Source organism: Lissotriton vulgaris, chromosome 5 (genome assembly GCF_964263255.1).
Source record: "Lissotriton vulgaris chromosome 5, aLisVul1.2, whole genome shotgun sequence".
Classification (NCBI taxonomy): Eukaryota; Metazoa; Chordata; class Amphibia; order Caudata; family Salamandridae; genus Lissotriton; species Lissotriton vulgaris.
Window position 1 is genome coordinate 270,773,693 of NC_141693.1, and position 17,372 is coordinate 270,791,064.

The following is a 17,372-nucleotide window of genomic DNA, read 5'->3' on the forward strand; positions in this document are numbered from 1 at the left end:
TGCATCATGGGAACAGGGCAGACCAAACTACCAAGCCAATTCTTTTACTGGAAACGAAACAAGCTTCCGGGGACCGGTTTCTGGCATTACAGCCGTCTTTGGCCCGGCTTGCTTGAATCCTGATGGTGCAGTGAGCAAGGGACTCATGTCTGAGCATACCCTTCCACGCTTGTGGTGGACAAAACGATTCAGAAAAGGGGGTGGTGATGGACAGAGTGTCTGAATTAAACAGAACACTCGTACCCAGCCAACAGATCAGGGCTTGATCCATCACCGTTTTTTAGCTCACTGCACCATCCCAGCTCAGAACCTGGCTACATGCAAATTAGTCTGTCCCTGGCCCAGTGCATCATGGGAACAGGGCAGACCAAACTACCAAGCCAATTCTTTTACTGGAAAGGAAACAAGCTTCCGGGGACCGGTTTCTGGCATTACAGCCGTCTTCGGCCCGGCTTGCTTGAATCCTGATGGTGCAGTGAGCAAGGGACTCATGTCTGAGCATACCCTTCCACGCTTGTGGTGGACAAAACGATTCAGAAAAGGGGGTGGTGATGGACAGAGTGTCTGAATTAAACAGAACACTCGTACCCAGCCAACAGATCAGGGCTTGATCCATCACCGTTTTTTAGCTCACTGCACCATCCCAGCTCAGATCCTGGCTACATGCAAATTAGTCTGTCCCTGGCCCAGTGCATCATGGGAACAGGGCAGACCAAACTACACCAAGCCAATTCTTTTACTGGAAAGGAAACAAGCTTCCGGGGACCGGTTTCTGGCATTACAGCCGTCTTCGGCCAGGCTTGCTTGAATCCTGATGGTGCAGTGAGCAAGGGACTCATGTCCGAGCATACCCTTCCACGCTTGTGGTGGACAAAACGATTCAGAAAAGGGGGTGGTGATGGACAGAGTGTCTGAATTAAACAGAACACTCGTACCCAGCCAACAGATCAGGGCTGTCCATCACCACCCCCTTTTCTCAATCATTCTATTACTTGGGGCAAAGTCATAATAAATCAAGAGCATTCATCTTTTCCTCACCAGGCACAGTATTTTGTTGCCCTCATGATAATTTAGCTGTCATGGACTGGGAGGGGGGAAAACCTGACAAGTTTTGGGACAAATTACTGAAGCTCTCTTTCTATTACATTTCCTAAAAATGTGCACTGATAAAAATGTCAGTCAAAGTTTTTCCAAAAAGATTACAGATTTGCACAGCAATTTGGTCTTTGCAAGTCCCAGGATTCTGACATCCTTGTCGGGCTTGCCTTTGGCGTGGACGGGCTTGCCTTTGGTGCGGACGGGCGTGCCAAAGGGAAGCCCGTCCGCGCCTGGACCGCGCCCAGCACCAGAACCCCTGGACCCCGCGCCCCCGCAACGCCAGACTGCTCTACGACTCCAGCACCCTCCACACACTCAACACCGGTCGAGACCACCCCTGCTACCGGGCCACCCCGAAGCACACCCAAGGGCCCTTCGCCTGCCGGAACTGCAGATTCACCAGCATCCAGCATCCAGCCCACCAAACCACCAACCAGAGAACCCAACCACCTCCGCTGCATCCTCCTCAACACTCGCTCTGCTCGCAAACACGCCATCGAACTCTGGGACCTCCTAGACTCCACCGCCCCCGACGTCACCTTTCTGACGGACACCTGGCTGAACGCCACCTCAGCACCAGACGTCGCCATAGCCATCCCACAGGGCTACAAGATCTCCTGCAAAGACCGCACCAACGGAGTGGGAGGGGGAATCGCCATCATCCACAAAGACACCATCAGAATCTCGACCAACACCGACGACACCCTCACCACAGCCGAGCACATGCACTTCCAGATCCACACCGACCTCAACACCACCCTCCGAGGAACACTCGTCTACAGACCCCCCGGACCATGACCACAGTTCAGCAACACCATCGCTGACCTCGTCAGCACCCACGCCCTCGCCTCCACGGACTACATCCTCCCCGGGGACCTGAACTTCCACCTCGAGAACAACAACGACGCCAACCCACCGCCCTGATCGACAACCTCGCCAACCTCAGACTCAAACAGCTCGTGACGACACCCACTCACCACTGGACACACGCTGGACCCCATCTTCTCCACAAGCCCCCACATCTCCTTCAGCCACACCATCGAACCCCACTGGACCGACCACAGATGCGTCCACTTCACCTTCAGGAAACCCACCACCGCACCCAACAGCTGCCACGCCGCTGCTGGGGCAAGGTCACCAAAGACCAACTGACCACCACCCTCGCCCTGAGACCACCCGCCGACCCCACCGACTCAGACACCGCCGCAACCAACCTCAAACAGTGGATCAACGACTGCGCCAACACCCTCGCCCCTCTTAAGACCTCCACAACCAACCACACCATCAAGAAAGCCGCCTGGACCTCCGGATGGCCAAGCGCACCTGTCGGAAACTGGAGAAGAAATGGCTCCACGACCGAACATCTGACAGCCACACAGCCCACAAGAGCGCCACCCGCAGACACCACCAACTCATCAGGGCCGCCAAGAGGACCGCCTTCAAGGATCGCCTAGACAACAACGCACACAACACCAAAGAACTCTTCAGCATCGTGAAAGAACTCTCCAACCCCAGCTCCAACACCAACGACATTCCACCATCACAAGACCTGTGCGACTCCCTGGCAACCTTCTTTCACCGCAAGATCCCCGACAGCTTCAACTCCGACGGACCCACGACCGAGACCACCACCCCGCGACCTCCACCCGCACCCTCAACCCGCACCAGTCGCCTGACCACCTGGTCCAACGTCAACGACGAAGACACCATCAAAACCATGGACTCCATCCACTCCGGATCCCCATCCGACCCTTGCCCTCACCACATCTTCAACAAAGCCAGCACAACCATCGCGCCCCACCTCCGAAAAACAATCAACAGCTCATTCGAGTCAGCAACCTTCCCGGAAAGCTGGAAGCACGTCGAGATCAACACCCTTCTGAAGAAGCCCAAGGCGGACCCCAAGGACCTCAAGAACTTCCGGCCCATCTCCCTGTTCCCGTTCCCGGCAAAGGTAATAGAGAAGATTGTCAACAAACAGCGAACCCGCTACCTCAAAGTCAACAACATCCTGGACCCTTCCCAATCCGATTTCCGCAGCAACCACAGCACCGAGACCGCCCTCATCGCCGCCACTAACAACATCAGGATCCTGATGGACAAAGGAGAAACAGCCGCCCTCATCCTCCTAGACCTATCAGCAGCCTTTTACCCAGTCTGCCACCGCACCTTATCAGCACGCCTCCATAACGCCAGAATTCAAGAGAAGGCCCTGGCCTGGACCACATCCTTCCTCTCCGGCAGAACCCAGAGCTTCCGCCTCCCACCCTTCCGCTCGAAATCCACCGAGATCATCTGCAGCGTCCCACAGGGATCCTCCCTCAGCCCGACGCTGTTCAATATCTACATGGCACCGCTCGCCCACATCGCACGACAACATAACCTTAACATCATCTCCTACGCCGACGACACCCAGCTGATCATATCCCTCACCGAAGACCCCCACACCGCCAAAGCCAACCTCCACGGAGGAATGAAGGCCGTAGCCGACTGGATGAAGGACAGCAGACTGAAGCTGAACTCTGATAAGACGGAGGTCCTCATTCTCGGACCCACCCCATCAGCCCGGGACGACTCCTGGTGGCCCACATCGCTAGGAACAGCCCCTGAACCCACAGACCACGCATGCAACCTGGGGGTCATCCTCGACTCCACCCTCTCCATGACCAGGCAAGTCAACGCCGTTTCCGCGTCCTGCTTCAACACCCTCCGCATGCTCCGCAGGATCTTCAAATGGATCCCTCCTGACACGAGGAAAACCGTCACCCAAGCCCTCGTCACCAGCAGACTCGACTACGGGCACGCCCTCTACTCAGGAACAACAACCAAGCTCCTGAGACGACTGCAACAAATCCAGAACGCCTCGGCACGACTGATCCTCGATGTCTCCCGACGCAGCCACATCACACCCCACCTGAGAGGCCTGCACTGGTTCCCCGTCAACAAGAGGATCACCTTCAAGCTCCTCATCCACGCACACAAAGCCCTTCACAACACCGGACCTGCATACCTCAACAACCGACTCCGCTTCCACACCTCCACCCGAAGCCTCCGCTCAGCCAACCTCGCCCTCGCCACAGTTCCCCGTATTCCAAGGGCCACCGCCGGCGGAAGACCCTTCTCCCACCTCGCCGCCAAGACCTGGAACGCTCTCCCCACCAGCCTATGACAGACTCAGGACCTGCTGGCCTTCAGAAGACTCCTCAAGACCTGGCTCTTTGATCAGTAGCGGCCCCCTCCCCCCAGCGCCTTGAGACCTTCACGGGTATGTAGCGCGCCTTATAAATGCAGTGATTGATTGATTGATTGATTGATTGACATTTAATTCACCTAGATTTGACTTCAGGTCTTTTTTTGCACAGCTCCATTTCAGGACTCCCTTCATGTGGAGGATATTTTTCATTCTGGCTTTCTCTTTGACATCATCAAGCCTATTAGACAGTGTGTCAGTTTTGCTGTCGATTGACTTGAGCCCACGATTCATTTCTAGCAGAAGTGTCTTTGTGTCTACATCATCACATGGTTGTGGAGCCTGAGGTGGGCATTACGCCTCCTCTGCACCATCTCCCGCATTCTGCTTCTCAGTCCATCTTGAATCAAAGGGAAGTTGGCCTTGCTTCCTATCTCCTTTGACCGTTTTCCAGGTTTTGGTTAATACAGCAGAGATGATCTGGTAAGCAGTCTGAACAGTGGGGATGTGGCCAGCAGGGGCAGCATGGCGGATGAGTTTTAGTGGCGCTCTGTCGTATGTCCCTGTAATTCGACATAGTTCTCCTGCACTACCGACAGCTGTCGAAAAAAGACAGTGGATGATGCCCTAGCGACTCCCCTGGGCATTCGTAGAAGTCGCGGCGGGATTTGGAGGGCATGGATCTGCGGCCTTGAGCGGCCGGATGGAGCCTCCTGACTGGGTCTTGCTATTCCGGACCCGGACAGCGGTACGTGTCGTGTCCCTACAGAAGAGAAGTGCGGAGCAGCGCATGGGCCTGCCGGCAGTCAAACACATGGTGTCTCTGAAGAACTGGTTATTGTAGTCGGCAGCTGTGGTGGCATTGAGCTGCGCATTGAAAAATGGCAGACAGGCCGTGGCCATGATCGATTAAACAGGACTATTAGACTTGGCCTTAGACATTTGCCCATGCATGGGCGTCCGCAGAAATGTTTCCAGGGGGGGGGGGGCAAAAATTTAACTTCAGTGTTTGAGGATCCAAATTCGGTTTGCTTTTTTAAATGTTTAAGCTCGTATTTATTTTGTTACTAAAATATTAAAATTACTTCTGAACTGAGTTTCCCAGCTTCATGCAGTTTTGCACAACTAGACTACTGCAATGCAATATGTGAGAACATGAGGCTGGGAAACTCGGTTCAGAAGTAATGATTAATATTTACGAATAAAAAATAAACACGAGCTCAACAGTTTAGGCTAAAAAAAAAAGCTAACGGATCTAATAGTAGATATTTTGTTTGCTCAGATGTGGGTGGTATAATCTACTGCCTCCAAGCACTCGCCTTCAAGGCCCGTAAAAGGCAGACGGCCCATTGTCATTCTTTATGCGATGATCAGCAGCAGATAGAATGACAATGGGCCTGTCCACAGTCTGCTCGAGGTCGGTGAGGGGCTGCTGCAGCCTCTAGAGTTCAAAGAAGTGCGAGAGGTCCCAAGTGAGAGAACGTTTAAACTCCTGGGACTTCTCGCAGGGGAACAGCACAGCCTGCTGTAGGTGTGAAAATTAGGGATAAAAGGAATGTTGATGGCCTACCTGCTCGGAACACATGGGGTGTGCTACAGCAATGTGCGCTGCCTAAGCGATAATATCACATTGTGACTGCGCCAGCACCGGATAGACCGGCGATCCAGGGGGGGCAAGCGCACCCCCTTGCCCCCCCTGCGGACGCCCATGTGCCCATGTGTTGTCCCCACCGGAGAACGGAGTGGGATAACGTGTGAGGCGACTGGTTCCGGGACAGGGAGGGGAGCGAGGAGCCCGTCCCAGGTGAGACCACAGGAGGTGCACACTTTGGTTACGTTCTGGATAAGATGTGCATGTCTCCCTGATTGTCGTCGGCGAGGTGAGGAGGAATCTTGTGCGCGAATCTCCTAGAGATGGTGGGCTGAAGCCAGTGTCCATCCGGAGGTGAGAGTGGCGGCGGAGGGTGGACCTGGTAGGCCCGCACTGATCTTTCTAGAAGGAGGAGACCCCGGCTGTTTAGTGCAACTGTGTCTGCGGGCTGCACTCCGACGGCCGGTGTGAGTTGGGACTGGCTTGAGGCATCGGATCGGTACTTTGGCCCGAGACCTGTGGGCACAGCTTCTACGGCATGGACTGGGGAAGCTGGTGCCAAAGGAGTTCGGAGATGGCAGTTCCCGGGGTCAGCAGCAGTGCCGGGCCCAGAATCCGTAAGGAGCGTCAGGAAGTAGTTTGCATTGCGGAGAAGATGGCAGAAGCAGTGCCGCAAGCAGACAGAGTGGACACTTCCTGTCATTCCTCAGGGGATGGGGGCTCCTCAGTGGAGTACTCATCTGATAGAGTGTCAATGAGAATGCCGTATGTTACACCCCAAACAGCAAATGGTATCATATGACATTGATTGTCCTGAAAGTACATTGCTGGGTGCTGTTGTTTGCTTTCAAGTGGGGGACTTCTGCTGTTCCTGGGGTCCATGTGTTATCATGAAGTAGAGTAGGGTTGGTCAGATGGTTCCTTGGAGTGTTGATATTCTTGATTTTTTTTTTTTTTTGCGCTATGGCAATGCCTGTCTTTTGGTGGGGACTCAGAGAGTGTACCCTACATGGTTTCACAACACCCTGTTCTCCACAACCTTTCGGAGCCAGTAGGACAGGCGGCTAGGTTCCTGTTGGTTGTGTTTGGACGACTCCCTGATGTTTTGGGGGTTGCCCTTATATGGTTTTTTACTTCCCTAGTTGGTATTTCCCATTTCCTTTTTCTGCAGGAGTCTGGTGGGGGGGGATACTGAAAATGTTGTTGTGCATATCAGACTGTTACACAGTGAGTTCTGGGACAGAGGGATCAATGTTCATGTTGTGTGCTTTTCTTAGATCTGCCATGGGTCATGTGATACTTACCTGGAATGTCCGGGGTTCTCCGCATGCCTTCCCGTAGATATGCAGTGTATTCCTATTTAAAACGTCACAATGTGCATATAGCGTTACTGCAGAGACACACTTGAACGCACCAGAGGTTACCGGATTACAGCGTAGATGGAGAGGTAAAACATATGCCACAGATTACTCCCTGTTCGCCAGGGGGACATTTATCTCTATAAGCCCTTTGCTCTAGACGAGGCTCTTACGGATAAGGAGGGCAGATATGTGTTGGTGAAGAGTAAATTGGATGGATTTCATGTACTGTTGGGAAATGTTTATGCACCAAATGTGGACCAGGGCCAGTTTCTTAGTCAGCTGGCTCTAGCTTTGGGGAGGTAGTGTGAGATCCCATGGTTGTTGGGCAGGGATTTTAATAATGTCTTAGAAGTGGGGGCTGGTAGATCCTTTCCCCCACTCAGGACTACGGCCGCCACAACCAATTCTGTGGCACTGAATGGCTGGGCATGGGGATGGAGTCTGGTTGACGTTTGGAGACAACATCACCTGGAGGAGAGGGTACATTCCTTTTTCTTGGCACCTCATAACTTACATGTTAGGCTGGATAGGTTCTTTGGGTCCATCTGCCTCTTCCCTTATGTTTCGAAATTGGATTACTGGGGACGCACGCATTTTGACCACTATCCCCACTGTGTTGTGCTGGCCTGGGAGGGCTGTGTTCCGGGTATCCCTACTTGGAGACTGCAACCGGCCATGCTAGAAGACCCTGTGTTTCGGGAGGCGATTGGCAAGGCAATAGGGGAATACTTTGAACTCAATGCGGGGACTGCTTCCTTTGCGCTAGTGGAGTGGGAAGCTATGAAAGTGCTTGGGGCTGGGCTGTGAGTTGCAACAACAGGTAGCTTCAGACCTGCTTGAAGTGGAAAGAAGCTTGTTGCTGTTGGAATCTAGAGCTGTGGTAGATGCTGGGGGACTGGCTGACCGAACGGAATCGCGAAAGAGCTCCTTGAACGACAGCGCTGCCTTAACCTTGCAGCGCACTCCGCGTCTGTACATGCCAAAACAGATCGCTCTGGGCCCCTTCTCACTTGGTTGATTAAACAGGAGCAACCTAGTAGGCTGATTACGGCTCTTCGCTCTTCAGGTGGAGAGCTTCGGTTCATACAGCTAGAATTCCATGGTGAGCTTTCGACACATTTCACGAAACTGTATAAAGCTGGTCCGCAGACCTCTGAAGGGGCGGTTCAGCAGTTCCTGGGGCGACTCTTGTTCCCAGTCTTGTCACCAGGGCAACAAATGGACCTGGATGGCCCGCTAACGCTTGGTGAGGTGCGAGGTACGATTGAGGGCTCTGCCTTCTGGAAAGGTTCCTGGCCCTGATGGTCTTCCCCACACATTTTATAAAAAATATGCAGACCCCCTGAGCACCCAGCTGCTCCAGGAATCTACGGAGGCTCTCAAATCCCTTGCCCTCCCTGCCTCGATGATGAAGGCTATGTTGATTACGCACCCCAAACTGGTTAGGGACCCTACTTCCGTGAGGGTGTATCGTCCTTTGGCGCTCTTAAATGGGGACTATAAGATATTGGCGGGCATCCTCGCTAATAAACTGGCGCTGCTATTTCCCTAACTGGTCCACCAAGACCAGAATAGGTTTGTGCCGGCTCTTAGCTCGTAAGTTAACTTATAACGACTGTTCAGGGTGATGAGTTGTGCTACCACGGACTGGCCGACGGCCGGTTGCATCGTACTGGACCTGGAGAAGGCCTACTACACGGTCGAGTGGTCCTTCATGTTTGCTGTGCTCCACCGATATGGATTTGGGCCCTATATTTTAAGCCTTATTGGGCTGTTGTACAGGGCTCCTATGGTTCGGTTGCGGTTGGGATCTCTTTTCTCTGAGTCTATTTTGATAGAACGGGGGACTAACAAGGGGTTCCCTTCTACCCCTTGATCTTCGCCCTGGTGATTGAACCATTAGCGATGGCACTACGCACCTCGGTACCGGAATGGGGGATACACCTTGGGGATGGTATACATGCCATTTCGCTTTATGCAGACAACATCTTGTTGTACGTGCAGGATGTCCTGGAAATCCCTTAAGTCATCCCCGCCATATTAAACTCTTTTGCATCATTGTCTGGGCTAGGGATGCACTGGGGCAAATTTTCTTTATACCCGTTTAATCCTACTACGGAGGACCCGGGTTGAAAAGTGAATGGGATGGTGGTGCAGTGGCAACCGGTGGCGTTCAGATATTTAGGTATTCGTATCTACCATAGCACACAAGACCTTATGGATGGCAATATCACAAGAGCAATTACAGCGCTGAAGTCTCAAATTGAATTCTGGAAGACACTTAATTTTTCGGTCATAGGTAAGGTGGAGTTAATCAAAATGGTCATGCTGTCACGTCTCCTTTACGATTTTGCTCCATTACCGCTCTACCTACCCGTGTCCTTCTTCCAATCTTTGGAGAGAATCGTGTGCGATTTTATCTGGAACAATTTGCGATACCGGATGGCATTGACAAAGTTATACCTCCCTCACTCAAGGGGGGGGAGGTGGGGGGGGGCTGTTTTTGCCCAACTTGTGACACTATTACCTGGCGTCTCAAATCCTATGGGTGGAGGAACGGACTCGGCAGAGCATGACCCTACGTATTCTCTAGACAGGATCCTCTATCTATTCCATCCCTGTTACAAACTGAATGAACGTCTCCCTTTACTGATATCGATAGCATGGAAATGTTTCTGCAGGGCACTTCGTCTTACCAGACGTGTCATACCATGCGCACCTAGTATACCCATATTAGGTATGCCGATCGTGCGTGGACGCGTTCGGAGTACAGACCTTGCCTTTTGTGTGGAAGCTGGTGTAACCACCCTAGGAGACTTATATGGAGAAGGAACATTGTGGCCATTTCTCAATATCACGAACAATGATGGTGTGCCACGGGCCAATTTCTGAATCATGTCTCCTGGACGGTCGCGATGAGACATTGGTTGGGAGATGTAATGCAGGAACCTCTGACGCATCTCCTAGTGCAATACATGCACGTTATGGGCACAGGCTGCCACTTGGTGAAGTGGTTCGCAGAATCGATCAGGGGACATACCCTAGCAGATTTAACGATGTTTGGCAGCTAAATGGGAGGCAGATCGGGGCAGACCTTACTCGGAGAAGGAATCGTCCATGGTCCTGGAAAGCCCCAAGCAAATCCCAATTTTATATTGTTCATAGAGCTTATCTCTCCCCGGACAAAATCAATCAATACTTTCATAGACGGGACGAGTGCTGCTCGTGCCGCAAGGTGGTAAATGCAGATATTTTACATATGCTCTGGTCCTGCCCCACTCTGCATACTTATTGGGAGGGGGTGCTGGAAGCTTTAGCCACCTGCACAGATAGGGAGGTGCAGAGGATGTGGGAGATGTGCATCATTGGCATGTTTTCTAGAAATAAAAAGCCCAAAGCATCCACAAGGTCTATTGATCTGGGCTTTATTGTGGCTAAGCGATTGATCACCCGTAGGTGGAAGTCGGAGGAGTCCCCTACGACAAAAGCTTGGCTCCTCTCCATACTGAATTGGGTGAAGGCTGAATCTGTCTCCCTGATACGGGAGGATACGCTGGGTTTGCGTAAATTCCCCATCTTCTCTGAATAGAATACTATGCTGTGTGCGTTACAGGTGTTGTTGGTGCCGGATGCTCCATTAGATGTCTCCATTCCTGATGGTTTGCGAGATTGGCCTTGAGTAGACCCATGTCCCGAATTGCACATTGATATGTGGACTGGAAGCTCTTTCCCCTTTACTGGATGATCATTTCTCCCAGCAGTTTGATTGTGCACCCATAGAGTAGTCGATAGGCCCTTGTTTTATGACGCCAGGGACCTTGGTTTCCCTCCCTCCCTTACTGCGGATGTATGACGTTACAACGCATACTTTTACTCCGCATACCATTACAACGCGGTATTCACAACGCATACCACTACAACGCATAGCGCTTTGGGGTGCTGGATAGTGGTAAGTATAATTTACTATTCTAACTCCAGTCCCCGTGGACCCTAGGGAAGGTGTTGGATAGTAAATTAAACTTACCTCTTATCCTAGAGCGCCCCCCAGCGCTATGCGTTGTAATGGTATGCGTTGTAATGCCTGCGTTGTAGTGGTAGTGCGTTGTAAAAAATGCGTTGTAACAGGTGAATACCCTTACTGCGGCTCTTCCTTCCCTTTCCAACAATTCTCCGATAGTTTTTCCCATGTTTGGTGGCTTCATAAAATTTTTTGACTCTATACACAGATTCATGTGATATGGAGGAGTGAAGCCATACGAAATGTGATTATGTAACTTGTTGCATGTTACGTAGTTGCAGTTACAATGCACCGTAACACAATCATACAGATTTTTTGACGGAGGGAGAGATGCTATGGCTGAAGGGGTATGCTAAAAGTTAATACTGATTTTGTTAATGCTCATTGATGTAATCACACTGCAACGTTGTTGGTTCACTATCTGGACTTTATGACTACCCATTGGCTTTATATGGTGCTTTTACAGATGATGTACTGCTCTGTATTCATGTATACAAAACGATTTTTTTAAATTTCCTAAGACTAGTGTTAGGAACTGAAGGGTTTCCTATGGAAATGGTGATTGAGTGCAGTTACATTCAACAGATCTGATAAGATTATTGAGAATGATTGGTATTGAGCACATTAAGTACCCACAAGGTAATAGACTAGTATAATGGATAAACAGGTTGACCTAGGAAACCATACAGTTTTCAAAAATGAAGGATGTCTTTTTGAGAGGCATTAAGGATGCAGTTCTGGCCATATTTCACTGCTGCACACAACACCTTGCGTAAGTGCACAGAGACCTTTTGTGGGTGAGTTGAGAGCTATGCCATTTTAACTGTGCCATCCAACCAGCTATGACATTATAAACATACCAACCTAAAAGGAGAACCCCCCTCCCAAAACATTGGCTGCTTTATTGTATGTATTCCCTTGTCTTCGTTATTTGTTTTCTTCTGAATTCTCCAGTCAGCATTAAAAACCTTTTACTTACTAAGAAGCCTCTATCACTGGGATGGAACTTGACCTGTTGTGTTGGAGTATATATTAGTGCTTCATCATTATAAATGTGGCACCATCTTATCATCATTCTATAAATGGGTTGGACTGTGTTTGAATCCTGGAAGTTACTGGTTCTTTCTGCCGAGAGCCTGGCACCTTGTGCTTGGACGTTTTATGCAGTAACGCATACCATGCACTTAAACTTCTTTTCTGTGTTATTGAATGCCATTCAGTTGATTGTAAAGCACCTGCTGTAAACTCAAATTGAAGTTACCATTGGGAGCTCAAAACCGCCTACTGGTCCTCGTGCTAAAATAGGATCCCTGCATAATGCCAATCTTAAACAGCTGTGCTTCACTGCGGCAGTGCCACATTGGTTCTGTTCCCAGCCAGAGTACCCAGTTTCCAGCACTCTGCTCAACTTACAGGATACCATCCCCATATCCATGCTTGATGTCAAACTTGCTCAACTACATTTGATTTGATGTTGAAAGTTAGGATGTGGACTTGAAACACAGTACCAAATCGTGAACATGCCATTTGACAGCAATATATATATATATATATATATATATATATATATATATATATTGCGCTCGAACTTTCACCAAATTCATAGAAAAAGTGCAGCACTCAAGGAGGGTTCTAAGTCAGGGAAGGGTTTATTGTGGGGAAAAAACGCACATATATATATTCTAGAGAATGAGATTTAACACCATAAACCACTTTTCGTTTCGCCAACAGTACTTTTTATGGTTACATTGTTTTATTACTAGCAGAATAGCAGCATAAAAAAATCCATAATTGAAGAAACACCCACTAGTCTTGTGTAGTTATTCAGTGAGTTAGCCTGGAACTGCAGCAAAATATAGTACCATCCCCTCACAATTTTACTATTAGTGTAGTACTCCAAGCAGCTGGGTGACATGCCTAGGACTTCTCAGAGAAGCATGGAAGAGGCATCGAATGGGAAGAGAAGTTGGGGCACCAGATTACTGATAAATGTTGAGCCCGCTGCTGTACTCATGAGAATGAAACACCATTTTACTATAAACATAAGCTTATTCAATTTTAAGTCTTGCATCTATACTTCTACACCCCATTTATAATGGTCACATTTGCTCTTAATGATACTGCGAAATGTAAGGGATGTGGGCTAGTAAAAAAATATATATATCAAACCCCCAAACTATTTACCCACTGGTCTGAAATCTTTGTACTACTGATCATAACAAGTAACCATTTGTCGCCCTCGCCAATACTTACCGTATTAGGAGCTACAACAGACCTACCTAAATCATCTCCCTCACTTCGTGTCCATGCCCTGGGACTAGCGAAGAGGTATGTGGCTATAGTCTAGATCCAGAAGAAAGCACCCACAGCGAATCAAAAGATATGATTCATTGCAGCGATCACACAAAAACCTGTGGTGCTGACGTGCACCTTGCAGCCCTCCCAAAATGCTTTTCAGGGCCACTTTGGGCTTATTTCTTACAAATTGTAAACAACATGGAATTCTAATATATAAAAGTCTATGAATTATAATGTGAATGTTTTATATATTCTACTGTTGCGTTCTTGCTGCTGCACTAAAATATAAGTATGTGTTCAATGCAGAACAGCCTGTATAATGTGGAACCTGGGCTTATTTATGAATGCACATGACGTCAATTGATATAAAATAAAAATCTTCACATAAAAAAAATTGGGAAGAGTAATTCACAGAAATGCAGAAATTGAGGTTTTCAATGAGGGTGGAAAGGGGATAATTGAGGAAGCAACATGGGATGGACATGAAAGCCTTCACACTTTCAATATGACCTCATGGCCCAATGAGGGGATTAATGCGCGGTCCTCAGACAGCATGGCTTTTAATCACATTCTCTGCATGACATCGTGTCAACGACTAATTAATGTAATTTATAAGGAACAAATGCCTTGGCGGAGTGCAGATAAATGACCCCGCACTACCTTCATGCATCCCAGGTAGCAGAGTGAGGATGAGCCACCCAGGACGAGGAGTTAGTTTCTTCTTTCCTGAAACTCTTTCTTTCTTGCTTGAGTGAGTGTGCTGAAGTCATTTATAAATATAACTTGTCTCTCTTTCACTGGCAAGTTAAGTTTCAAATTTGCCTCCATTTTCAATATAGTATCATGTAGATCTGAGTGTTTGGGGTCCACAAAAAGGATACCTTCACTATTGGTATCTACAGATCTGTAGAAACTTAAAAGGGGCCTGTAAGATTCCTTCACAAAGTCAGAATCAGCATGTCTGTGGGAGCCAATTGCACAGTAAATAATGATTGCCTCTGGTCACTGACACATCAGAAGGAATTGCTGGGCATACCAAGACATAAACATGCAGTGCAAAGCACACATTTTCTTGTGTCAGCAAAGTGTCAGCAAGCACAAGAATGGCTCCCTGACACACTGCCTTTAAAACTGATTCATTCTAACGTCTTCTACTAGGGCCACCCTTTGCTCATATGTTGTACTTTCATGCCTATACCCTTTACAAAAGATTCCTCCTCTGCCACCTTAGTCTCCCTATGTTCAAGAGTCAACCACAACTGAAATAATCTGCATTTTTTTAAAATCTTCTCTACTGACTATCATCTCTGCTTGATCCTCTGTCATCCTGCCGTCATTATCGTCACTCATTCCTCTTTCTGGTCTTGCTACAGAAAGATTTTGCTGTTGTCCTAGACGGCATTCTAACCAATAAATTCACATGTACATTAAGTGGGCTTTGGGTCTACCCCTTGCTCATGATTAGATGTTTTCCTTGTCTGTTTAAATTCTCTATTACTGTTTCAATGGCTTCCCACCCTATTGTTGTGTATGTTCCGCACTTGGAGTGTTAGGCTACACCATGTATCTTTTTAATGCCTATTCAGACATCTGTTTTGTTTCTGATTTGCTTATGCTTCATGAAGAAACCGCAGCTACTTGGTGGCCATTTTGAAAGTATAGAAAATGATGCCTCAAGAATGGACAGACTCGGCTATCGGCTATTGGCTTTGTCAATACTTGCAACAGTGCAATTTTAAAATTATAGGCAAAGCCAAGAGCAGCAGCCGGACATTTTGGAAGGTTAGTTTATGTGTTTCCAAAATGAGTGAAGACTTCCTTCAGTCTTTTTGTTAGCTCAATATTTACTTTTGAGCGCAGTGACCCCAGTGTCCCCACCTAATTCCTACCTTCAGGCTCAGCATTGCACATCTCATCAGCATTCTGACATCACAATTTTGATACTGTCAAACTGAAACGCATTTTTTGTAACCCTCATCTGATGCATGTTAGCAGTTTTCTTTCTATACTTCTAATGTTTGTCTACTACATTCAATCACGATTTATAGCTTGCCACACCCTTTTCTGCCACAAATCCTGACTTCCTCATTTACTTTATCAGTGATAGAACCTCAGCTAGCAAAGCAATAGTATAATCGAATTGTGGAAAACCAATTGCCTTTATTTCTTTAACATAACCTAAACCTGGCTTGCTAGCTGACTGCTTGGTATTATCAACAGCCTGACCCTCTAAGTTTCCGATGACAACTTCTAAAAGATAGGGATTCAGAATCAAGCTGATTGCTCCACAGTTCATGCCCCTTCACTCCCTAAAAACATCTGAAGTGATCACGTGAGCACATCACAGCAAATGCCACCTAGGCAATCATATCATGCTAATCCGGAACTACCTTTAAACACTTCTCGTCCATGGCATGTTAGAGCATGGGTAGAGTTGTTTGTCTGTTGAGATTTGTCCCCAATTGCACAGAATTGACCCCCTATATTGAGAAATTGTTTTAATGCTAATCAGCACTGTTCCTTCAGTTAGGCCATGTTCTATCTGCAGCAAATACCCATCCTTTCTTGATGAACTGCCATCTCCTGTTAATGCCATTTTGATCTTAGGACACCAGACCCTCATTACAGTGATTTGAACATCTCACATTTAAGTTAGTGCTGGTTTATCCTCTACTCTTGAGTCCAATCATATGGACACCTGGATTACTCATCTCTGTTATTCTACTCATCGAAGGCACCATTTACTAGACCTGATTTTCAAACATGATCCAGGCATCTCACATCTAAACACCATATGAATTTCCAGGTCTGATCATCCTTTCACCTGCTTCACCCGGTCCTAAATAATCTGATTCTTCAGTCCGCAAACTAACATTCAGCGCTTGAAATTGGCCAACCCATCTCAAACAAGGCATCCAATATCTGGGACTCTCATCGGACAGTCGGACTTACCTAGTTACCAATAGTTTAAGTGGCTTTCATAGAACTCACCTATTGAGACAAATACTTTATTCAGTCGTTAATTCTTTGAGTATTGTGACATTGTACATTTATTTTGCTTGCAGTTGGATTAATGCGACTGGATATTTTTCAGTTGTCCGTATATTCATTTGTAGTTGAAGTGTATGAAGGCTTTTCCCATAGGATGCCTTATGTTCTCTGGTGAGATAAGGAGTGTGCCTCAGAATATTGCACATAGTGCTGAGATTCCAAAATCAGGCCAACCAGTCCTGAAGTTTTGCAGTCAGCTGTAAATAGCTGTAAGGTGCCTTCGCTTATTTCACTGTGGAATCTACATAGGAACTTAGCAATTATTTAAGGATGTATTGATGAACTGGGGAGCAGCTGAGCTCTGTACATTGTAATATTTCGGAATGTTAACCCTTATCATCGCTGCTTTCCTCTGAAGTTATCAATTCCTGAAAGTGAAATGTTAGTGTCTCTTTATTATCCAATTTTAGCTGGGTTTGTAATAACCCAGCCAACCTGCTAACGTTGTTCCTGATGTTTTCATTATTACTTCATATTAAAAGTGAGTTTAAGTACAAATTCACTTTAAGTGTACCATCCCTAGAGTTTTTCGTTATTGTGGATGTGTAAATTCAGGAGTGTGGAAAGAAAATTAGTCTTTAACAAACCTGTAGTGTTTGTTCTATAAACCGCAGCATCAACTCAGATGCTCTAACAACTAAACCATACTGAATCTGTGTTGTGCAAATTCAGGCTATGAGTAACTTGTTAAATCATGCCTAAAATTGTTAAGCCTGTAGTATAGATAACACACTGTATTTTGAGAGTTGGACTTCAGTACTGTGC

General features: G+C 47.8%; 1 protein-coding gene across 3 annotated transcripts in view; it reads left to right on the forward strand.

Moving 5' to 3' along the window:
• LZIC (leucine zipper and CTNNBIP1 domain containing) overlaps nucleotides 1-17,372 on the forward strand; it is a 223,876-nt gene that overhangs the window by 39,696 nt on the left and 166,808 nt on the right. The window lies entirely within an intron of this gene.